This window comes from Humulus lupulus, chromosome 4 (assembly GCF_963169125.1).
Source record: "Humulus lupulus chromosome 4, drHumLupu1.1, whole genome shotgun sequence".
NCBI classification, from domain to species: domain Eukaryota; kingdom Viridiplantae; phylum Streptophyta; class Magnoliopsida; order Rosales; family Cannabaceae; genus Humulus; species Humulus lupulus.
In genome coordinates, this window is record NC_084796.1 from 111,208,452 (window position 1) to 111,217,985 (window position 9,534).

Genomic DNA, 9,534 nt, shown 5'->3' on the forward strand with positions numbered 1-9,534 from the left:
TACCAAGATAAACTACATCTACGCAAGGCCAACTATAGTGAAACTTTTGATGCCTTATGAGGCGTAACTCAAATAAAGAAAAACTACTACTACTTTGTGGAGGCCAATTGAGGTGACTTCTTTGGTTTGCAAGCGACACAAATAAAGGGAGTCTTATAGGAGGCTATCCTCGATGAATTCCACTATCTTCTTGTTGAAGTCTTCTTGTAGAACTTTTCCAATCTCTAACTTCATCAGCGACTTGTCTACCACAATGATCTCATATACATGGAGTCTCCAGATGTATTTGTAGAATGGGGATTGGAAGGAGGTTTTCCTCCCTATAATGCAAGTTCTCATGGCCCTCTCCCACACGTATATACTTCCGGGCTCTTTTGGAGAAGTCATCTAAGTCTGAAACCTCTCTCATGAGCATGTTATCCCATAACTTGCTCCCTGGACAAACTCCGGCCGAGATATCCATCTTGATCTCTAATGAGGGCATTTTGGATGTTATATTTGTTATCCTTTCACATTTAGATAATTTTAAATTCTAGTTTTTTTAGGTGTTCTTAGCTTTGTTTTACGAGTCTTCAATATATACGCCATAAAATATTTTATAAGGTATTATTAATGAATTTGATGTATTTTTATGGTTAGGAATTAATGTACAATGATAGGACTCGAGAAAATGAAGTTTGGGATGAGTTTGAAGTATTTTAGAGGTCCCTAAACCCAAAGTTAAAGTTTACTATTTAACATTACAAATAAAAAGCACGCGAGCACAATTTGGGTTGTGGCCGTGACCACCAAGAATCACTGGTCGTGGCCTGGGAGTCAGAGACTGGTGGCTGCAGCCACCATAATCTCCTGGCCACAGGAGCTGCGCGTAGTATGCCCAGAAAAGTCTCGTAGCCGCGGCATGCGATATAAATTTTTCTTAAATTTTGATTTTTGAATGTAATTTTTAATGGACTATAAAAGGGATTAGGGCTAACTTTTAATATAACTTTGGATTGCAAATTTTAGAGGCTAGAGCAGTAGAGGAGGAGAAAAGACATCATCATCTACAATCTTCAATCAAGTTTTTTTTTCTTCTAAAAAATCATTTATTTTCATTGAATATTTATGTTTGTGAATATAAATGTGATTATGGAGTAGTTTTGTTTATAGTTGAGGGTTATTTCAAAACATTAGACATGAGATCTTAAATGCAATAATAAATTTTATTCCTTTTACACCCTTACATTAAATTTCTTCTAATTTTCTAATTTAATGATATGAATATTGTAAGATCAGTTAGGTGGCCAACTAATTAGGGTTTTGCATTATTCTACTATCATATTAGGATTGTTATTCACCTAATAGTTCAGGATTCTAAGTAGAGTGATAAATTGCAATTAAGATATTTTGACGAGTATCTTGTTTGTTATGAAAAATAGAACATAGGTTAAATGATTTGCATGCTTAATTAATTTGTTGCCAAGATCAACCTGTTCCCATAGAGTGTAATGCTTTTACTAGGTTAAATAGGTTGCATGCTTAATGAGTTTATTGCTGGGTAAAAATGATTAATTAAGAGCGCAAAACTTTAATTAATTATACCAGGGAAAATGGGATAATTGACTATTTAAGTGCTATCTGTGGGATGAATAGTTTCATTGGGAATAAGGAATATTATTTGTGATTGTGGTTAGATTGATTGTCGAAGATGGAGAGTAATTCTTCACTATTTCTTTAATATCGTTTTATCCTTAGTTATTTAATCTTTGATCATTATTTCATTTTATGTTTTTCAATTTTTAAAATTAAAACCCCCATCGAATTTATGTTTAGTTTTTATTTTGAATAATAATTTGATCATAGTCCTCGTGGGTTCGACCCTTATCTATCGCTATATTGAAGTAGTTGGTATTAGTGATTGATAAAATAAACATTTAAATTCGATATGGCATTTGACACCCATCAAATTTTTGGCGCCGTTGTCGGGGACTATTGTAAGTCTTTTTATTATTCAATTTGATTAACTACATACTATCTAGTTTAAACTTTTGATTGCAGGTGTATATGTCTGGCGACGATACTCAAGAAAGACTACAAGCCAAAAAGCAATATATTGAGACATCGACGCCTCACTCTTCAAGGACTATCACTGACAATCCACTATTTCAACATTGAAGGAAAGAAAATCTAGTACAAATACAATTACAATCTTATGACGATTCTGACTCTGAAACATCAATTAAGTCTCAGAAGGCCAACGAAATGATGTTGAAAGAGTTGGCGTCACCGAATCTAAACCATCCACCTCCATGTATTCAATATCCATTATTGGACGTTAACTTTGAACTCAAGTTAGGCCTCATACATTTACTACCTTCTTTCTATGGGCTACGAGGAGAGGATCCAAATAAGCATCTGACAAAGTTTCACATAGTTTGCTCTAGTATGAAGCCAACGTTAGTAACTGAATAACAGATTAAATTGAGAGCCTTTCCATTTTCTTTGAAGGATGGTACAAAAGAATGGCTCTATTACCTTCCTCTTGGAACTGTCAATACCTGGAATAAAATGAAGACAATGTTCCTAGGGTTGGTTGCTACCGGGTAAGGGTTAAGCATAGGGCTTTCAATGATGTTCAATTGTGTGCAACAAGCATCTCTAGAGGAAGCAAAGATGTTGTAAGAACTTCACCTATGTGAACTTAGAGGTGGTGCCACCTCTCATGGGAGTTGGAGTTTCTCCCCAAAAGTTCATGAAATGGATGAGCAGAAGGCCATTAATAGTGCTAAGCATGAATATTGGGAAATACATAAGTAATTAGATAGATGTGTGTGAGACATTACCAGTTTTTATAACTAAAAATGATGGGTTCAATCTTTAAGAAAACCTTAGCATTTCAATTTATGCTTTGTAGTGTTTTCACTAATGTAAAGTTCAAACCCAAAATGTACTTTACTTTATACACTAATATCGTTGGCTAGAGAAGTGAGGATGTATTTAACCAAGTGGGGGAATGTTGAGATTTGTTAAATACATGGTGAAACAGTTTAGCCACGAAGAGGTGCTAAAACAATAAAAATTTCACAAAATTCAAACATGTGAAAGTTGACTTTGAGTATAGGCATTTTAAAATCAATTTTGGGTCCAAAATGTTTATTTGGAGTATATAAGAGTACCCAAAAATTTTGGGAGCATTTAGAGGTGTTTTGAGACACCTCATGGAGTCGTATTACACAAGCATCAGCGATACGACCTCCTAGGAGGTGACATGTCGCCTGGGCTCTGAAAAACTTAGCGAGAGAAGTACCAGATGACATGTCGCCTTATATAGGACAACATATCGGCTGGTGCCGGGCGACACGTAGCCTGGGTTGTTACGAAAGGTCCGTCTAGTTACGTAAAATAGCTACAAAACATAAATATAAATGCTTTAATCTCATTGGTAGAGTCTAATGAGGGTCCTATACTATTAAAGAGGTTCATATGAGTTAATTGGTGAATTGATCACTCACCTCTCTCTCTCCAAAAAACTTCTCTCACTCAAGCTATCAAGATTACAACTTTTCTCCAAGAAGCTCATCAAGCATTGCTTGACTTGCATGAGTTTCAAGGTTTGTTAAATCCCAAATGCCATTCTACTTAGTTGAAGCTTCAAGCAATAAGGGAAGTCTTGGATTAGAGATTTTGGACAACACTATTCTTATTGTGTATAAGCCTTGGTAGTTCCTCATGTTTGAAGATCCAAGTTTCTCTAAACCAAAGGTTGTATCTATCTAACATTAACTTTGTTTTGTGTTAATCTATTATGTTTTCATAGTTAGTATTGATAATTAAATGTTTCTAAGTTCATCTTATCATCATTTAATCATTTGATTTCTTATATTCAAGATTAACATTCATATCATGGACATGTTTCTTTTATTATCAAGAATTGCATTCATACTTCGAATTTGGATCTTGATTAACATCTACGGTTTGGAACATTTCATTGTTCTTGCTATTCATTGTTGATTTGCAAAGTATAAATCCATATATTCTCAACACAGCCTTACTTTGAGGTTTGAAGTTCCTCATATAGTCTTCTTCCAAAAATGTAGCATTTATCGATACAAATATTTTCTTTTCTGTCGGACTATAGAAGTAACATCCTCTAGTGCCTCTAAGGTAACAAACAAATAAACATACTTCAGATCTAGGTTCCAACTTCATGGTCTTAGCTTTTAGCACATGTATTGTACATCCCCATATATGAACTTGCCTCAGACAAGGTTTGCGACCTGTCCAGCCTTCTGAGAGTGTCCTAGCTACAGACATAGATGGAATTCGGTTTAAGATGTTTGTAAAGCATATCCCCAAAATGATAGGGGTAACGATGAGTAACTAAACATTGATCTCATCATGTCCAGAAAAGTTCTATTCCTCCATTTTGCAACACCATTTTGTTACGGAGTACCTAGTGTAGTGAGTTGTGAAACAATTTCATGCTCTATCAAGAAAACTTCGAATTCCTTACCAAGGTATTCCCTTCCTCAATATAATCATAGTATTTTAAGGTTTTTGCCTAACTATTTTTTAGCTTTGGCTCATAATTCTTTGAACTTTTCAAAGGTTTCTAATTTTCTTTTGCATCAGGTATATGTAACTGTATCTTGAGTAGTCATCCATGAATGTGACATAATAGTCATAATAACCTTGAGCTTGTACATTCATTGGATCACAAAAATCTGTTTGAATTGACTCGAGAGGTTCTTTGACTTTAACACCTTTAAAGGTGAAAGGTCTTTTTGTCATTTTTCCTTCTAAACAGGATTTGCAAACTGGTAGAGTTTCGACCTTTAACTCACTTAGAGGCCCATCCTTAACTAGTCTTTTAATCCAGCCTAAGTTTATATGAACTAGTCTTAGGTGCAAAATATACGTATCATCTTTAGGTACTCTTTGTCATTTTGGCTGTGTTTGTTCAGATCTGAACATTTCAGTATTGAGTAGTGAAGATATTTAAGATCTTATCACATATAGACTTTCCTCTAGATTTCCGTTAGAAATATGCGAACCATTTCTTGAAATAATAACAAAATTAATATTAAAAGAAATAGAATAACATTGTTAGATTTTAGAACATAAATTAAAATTATTTTGAAATTAGGAATAAAATGTTGAGTCTATTTTAGTACAATTTTAGAGTGTGTTTTAGGGTGTGTTTTTAATCTTTAAAGTAGCTTTGTGTGGTATTACGCTTGTGTTTGCTGTGTATTTCAACATCTAGCAATTAATCAAGGGATGGAGTGGATGTGGTGTGAAGTGCTAAATTGAGGATAAATTTTGTAGTTTTACACATAGTTCGGTGTTTGGTCGTTCTTGGACGTATAGAGAGAGTCCCGAGGTGAAAGAAAGTTAAAAATGATAAGTTGGGCATTTTAAGTAGCAGTGCTTGTAAGCAGAGCCGCGACGCATTCGAAGGCAGAGAGTTGTTGTTTCATGAAGACGGTGGAGATAAAACGCTAAAATTTATTGATGAATTTGAGCCGCGACACTTTGAAAATGGGCCACGACGCTGGCGAATATAGAGACGATTGGATTATGGTAATTGTAGGCGGGCCTCATCGCGTGTTTCTGGAGCCACAACACTAAGGTCTGTACGCGCATGAGGAAGGGAATTTTTTCCTTTATGGTTGAAAAATTAGGAGGGTCTAGTATTTAATCGTTATTTAGAATTAGGCGAACAAATTTTATTAGAAGACGGAAGGAGAATGTTTTGGGAGCTATTTGAGAGATTGAATCTACTGTTCTTTTTCTTCTTCTTTAATTTTCTTTATGTTCAACTTTTGTATTATGGATTTCTTTGTTATGTTGATGAACTAATTTCCGTATTAGGGTTTTCAATTGAATCACTTGAACCTCTACTATGACCTGATGCAAAGTTTGATTTTCTTCTTCCTTTATTAAGATCTTTTCAATTTATGGTTATTGTATGAGAAATGATTGGCCATCGTTTTTCATAATTTTCATGAGTTTGAATAAAAATCTGAAAAGTGAGGTTTGGACATGCTCTAATTGAATTGACATAAATCCAATCTTGAATGAGAGTATCACGATTTTTTGTGTAGCTTTTAAGTTGTTGATGTTAATGCTTCCTAAATGTTTAGTTTATCATAGAAATATAGAAAATTCTCACTTAGGTTGAATTTTATAATTCGTAACTAGATTATAAAATGTTTTTGACACCTTGCTTTCTCAATATGGAGAAGAGTTGTTAATCTTGCATTAGTCAATGGTGGAGTGGAAAGTTGAGATTTAAATCCTTAATTGTCTTTATTCTTGATTTAATTCTTGTGTTCTGTATATTTGTTTGCTCTTGCATTTGACATTCGTTTATGTTTTTAATTTTAGATTGTACAAACCAAAAATTTCATTAGCCAAATAGAAACTAATGAATAATTGTTTGGTAATTGATAATTCAGTCTTTGTGGGACATTAATTGATTTTCTGAATTTTATTACATTTTCAATTACGTATACTTGCGTAGCTTAAAAATTTGGAACAAGTTTCTGGCACCGTTGTCGGGGACTGAAATTTTATCAATATCAAAATAGTTAATTTTATTTCTAATTTGGTTTGTTATTTAATTATTTTACTAATTTGGTTGGTGTGCGCTTTGTGATCTCGATTTCAAGCACTGTTGTTATATGCGTAGTAGAAGGGGAGCTGACAGTTTAGTTCCTATTAATCTTGAAATAAAGTGAACTTGCAAGAAGACTCAAAGACAGAAAAAAGCAGAAATCAGTATGGGCGATGTCACGATAATGAGTCTAATGTTAATCTTTCTCAAGACCAAAATTCCCGAACATGAAGAGACTATATACTCCTTACTTTTATGGGAGTGCATTCATGAATTAGACCACCAGTTGTTGCTGCAAACAAGTTTGAGATCAAGCAAACAATCTTACAAATGGTCCAGTCTAGAGTTCAATTTGGTGGACTCTCCTCAGAAGATCCCCACATGCACATAGCCAATTTTCTAAAGCTATGTGCAACGTTCAAATATAGTGGGGTGAGCAATGATCAATCAGATTGAGGCTATTCCCATTCTTGATGTGGGATTGAGCTAAAATTTGGTTGAACTCCTTTCAATCCATAACTACAAATGGTCCAGTCTAGAGTTCTATAACTACTTGGGAGGAGTTGGCTCATAAGTTCCTTTCCAAGTTCTTTTCTCATTCAAATGTTGCTAAATTGAGGGGGGATATTAATAACTTCTATTAGTTAGATGATGAATCTTTATACGACTCTTTGGAAAGGTTCAAGGAGCAGTTGAGAAAATTTCCTCATCACGGTATTGAAAAGTGGATCTTGGTCCACAATTTTTATAATGGATTGTGCAGTACTACTCGCACCATAATTGATGTTGCAGCTGGAGGGGCATTCATAAGCAAGAGTGCCAATGAGGCATATGATTTTTTAGAAGATATGGCAAAATATAATCATCAATGGTCTCATGAGTGGGCTGCTAATAACAAAAAGGTAGTTTGGTTTCATGAGCTAAATGCAATTACGACTTTAACTGCTCAAGTTGCAACATTGACTAAGTAGTTGCAGCAGACTGCGGGTTGTGAAATTTGTGGGGGTAATTCTTTTAATCAGTGTCCAGTAGCAGACCCTCAAAATAATATTCCCATGGATCAAGGTTAGGTCCAAGCCGATGGGAATTTTCAGAGGCCTTACAACAATCCTTTCTCTAACTCATATAATCCGGGTTGGAGAAATCATCCTAATCTCTATTTGAGAAACAACAAAGGCCAGCATAATACGAAGAGTTGGGAAAAGGACCTGAAAGACCATTGCCTTCTATAGAAAAGCCACTAGTGCTAAGGTTGAAAACATTACCAGACCATCTTCGCTATGTCTATTTGGGTGACAATGAGACTTTACTTGTGATTGTGTCTTCTTTTCTTTCTAATGTGAAGGTGGAGAAATTGTTAAGAGTGTTACAAGCTCACAAGTTGGCTATTGGGTGGACACAGGCAGATATTAGATGGATAAGTCCTTCGGCAGTGATGCAGAAAATATTGATGGAAGATGAGAGCAAGCCCTCCATTGAAGCTCAGAGAAGATTGAACCCAACTATGAAAGAGGTAGTGAGAAAAGAAATACTTAAATGGATAGATGCTGGTGTGATTTACCCAATTTCTGACAGTGCATGGGTGAGCCCAGTGCAAGTGGTGCCAAAGAAAGGTGGTATGACTATGGTAAAGAATGAACATAATGAGCTCATCCCAACTAGATCTCTGACGGGATGGAGAATTTTCATACATTATCGCAAGTTGAATAAGGCGACAAGGAAACATCATTTTGTTTTGCCTTTTCTAAATCAGATGCATGATAGGCTTGCGGGCTACTTTTTGGATGATTATTCAGGGTACCATCAGATAGCCATTACACTAGATGATGAAGAGAATACCACTTTTACGTGTCCCTATGTCACATTTGCTTTTCAGAGAATGCCATTTGGGAATTGCAATGCCCCGCTACCTTCCAACGATGTATGATGGAAATATTTTCTGATATGGTTGAGAAAAGTATTGAGATGTTTATGGATGACTTCTTAGCTTTTGGGTCATCGTTTGATGAATATCTAAAGCAAATAGAAGTAGTGTTCCAGAGTTGTGAGGAATCTAATCTAGTCTTGAATTGGGAAAAGTGCCACTTCATGGTGAAAGAGGGAATAGTTCTTGGGCACATAATTTCCAGTAGAGGTATCAAGGTGGACCGAGCAAAAATTTCAACTATTGAGAATTTACCACCTCCAGTTTCAGTCAAAAGGGTAAGAAGTTTCCTTGGGCATGTTGGGTTTCATAAAAGATTTATCAAGGATTTTTTGAAAGTCTCAAAGCCTCTCTCTACCTTGTTAATGAATGGTGTTACATTTGATTTCAATGATGAGTGCCTTAATACATTTAAGGTACTTAAGGAGAAGTTAACTTCAGTACCAATGTTGTGAGAGTAGTTTTGGGGAAGCAGGTTGACAAGGTATTCTAGTCTATATATTATGCTAGCAAGACTCTTAATGATGCACAACTAAATTATGCAACAACAGAGAAAGAGCTTCTAGCCATTATGTATGCATTTGACAAGTTTCGACCGTATCTCATTGGTAACAAGGTGATTGTATACACTGATCATTCAACCATTAAGTATTTAATGACTAGGAAAGATGCCAAGCCCCATCTTATTAGATGGGTATTATTACTTCAAGAGTTTGACATGGAAATTCGTGATAAAAGGGCACAAAAAATCTTGTAGTAGATCACTTGTCAAGGCTTGAAGTAGAGGAGAGCAAAAACGCCAAGGAAGTGCAAACAAATGATTACTACACCAATGGGACACTATTTGGTGTAAGTGATAGTTCAATGGTTTGCTGATTATGTGAATTTTTTAGTTGCAAATATTGTGCTTTCTGGGATGAATAGACCACAACTTAAGAAATTTTACTCAGAAGTAAGACACTATTATTGGGAGGGGCTTATACTGTACAAGCACTACGCAAACCAGATC

General features: G+C 35.2%; 1 non-coding gene across 1 annotated transcript; it reads right to left on the minus strand.

Annotated features, from left to right (window-relative positions):
* Positions 1-7,212: 7,212 nt before the first annotated feature.
* Positions 7,213-7,319, minus strand: LOC133833293 (small nucleolar RNA R71). Its single transcript, XR_009892684.1, has one exon. It is a non-coding gene; the product is annotated as a small nucleolar RNA R71 (small nucleolar RNA).
* Between the last annotated feature and the right edge of the window lie 2,215 nt (positions 7,320-9,534).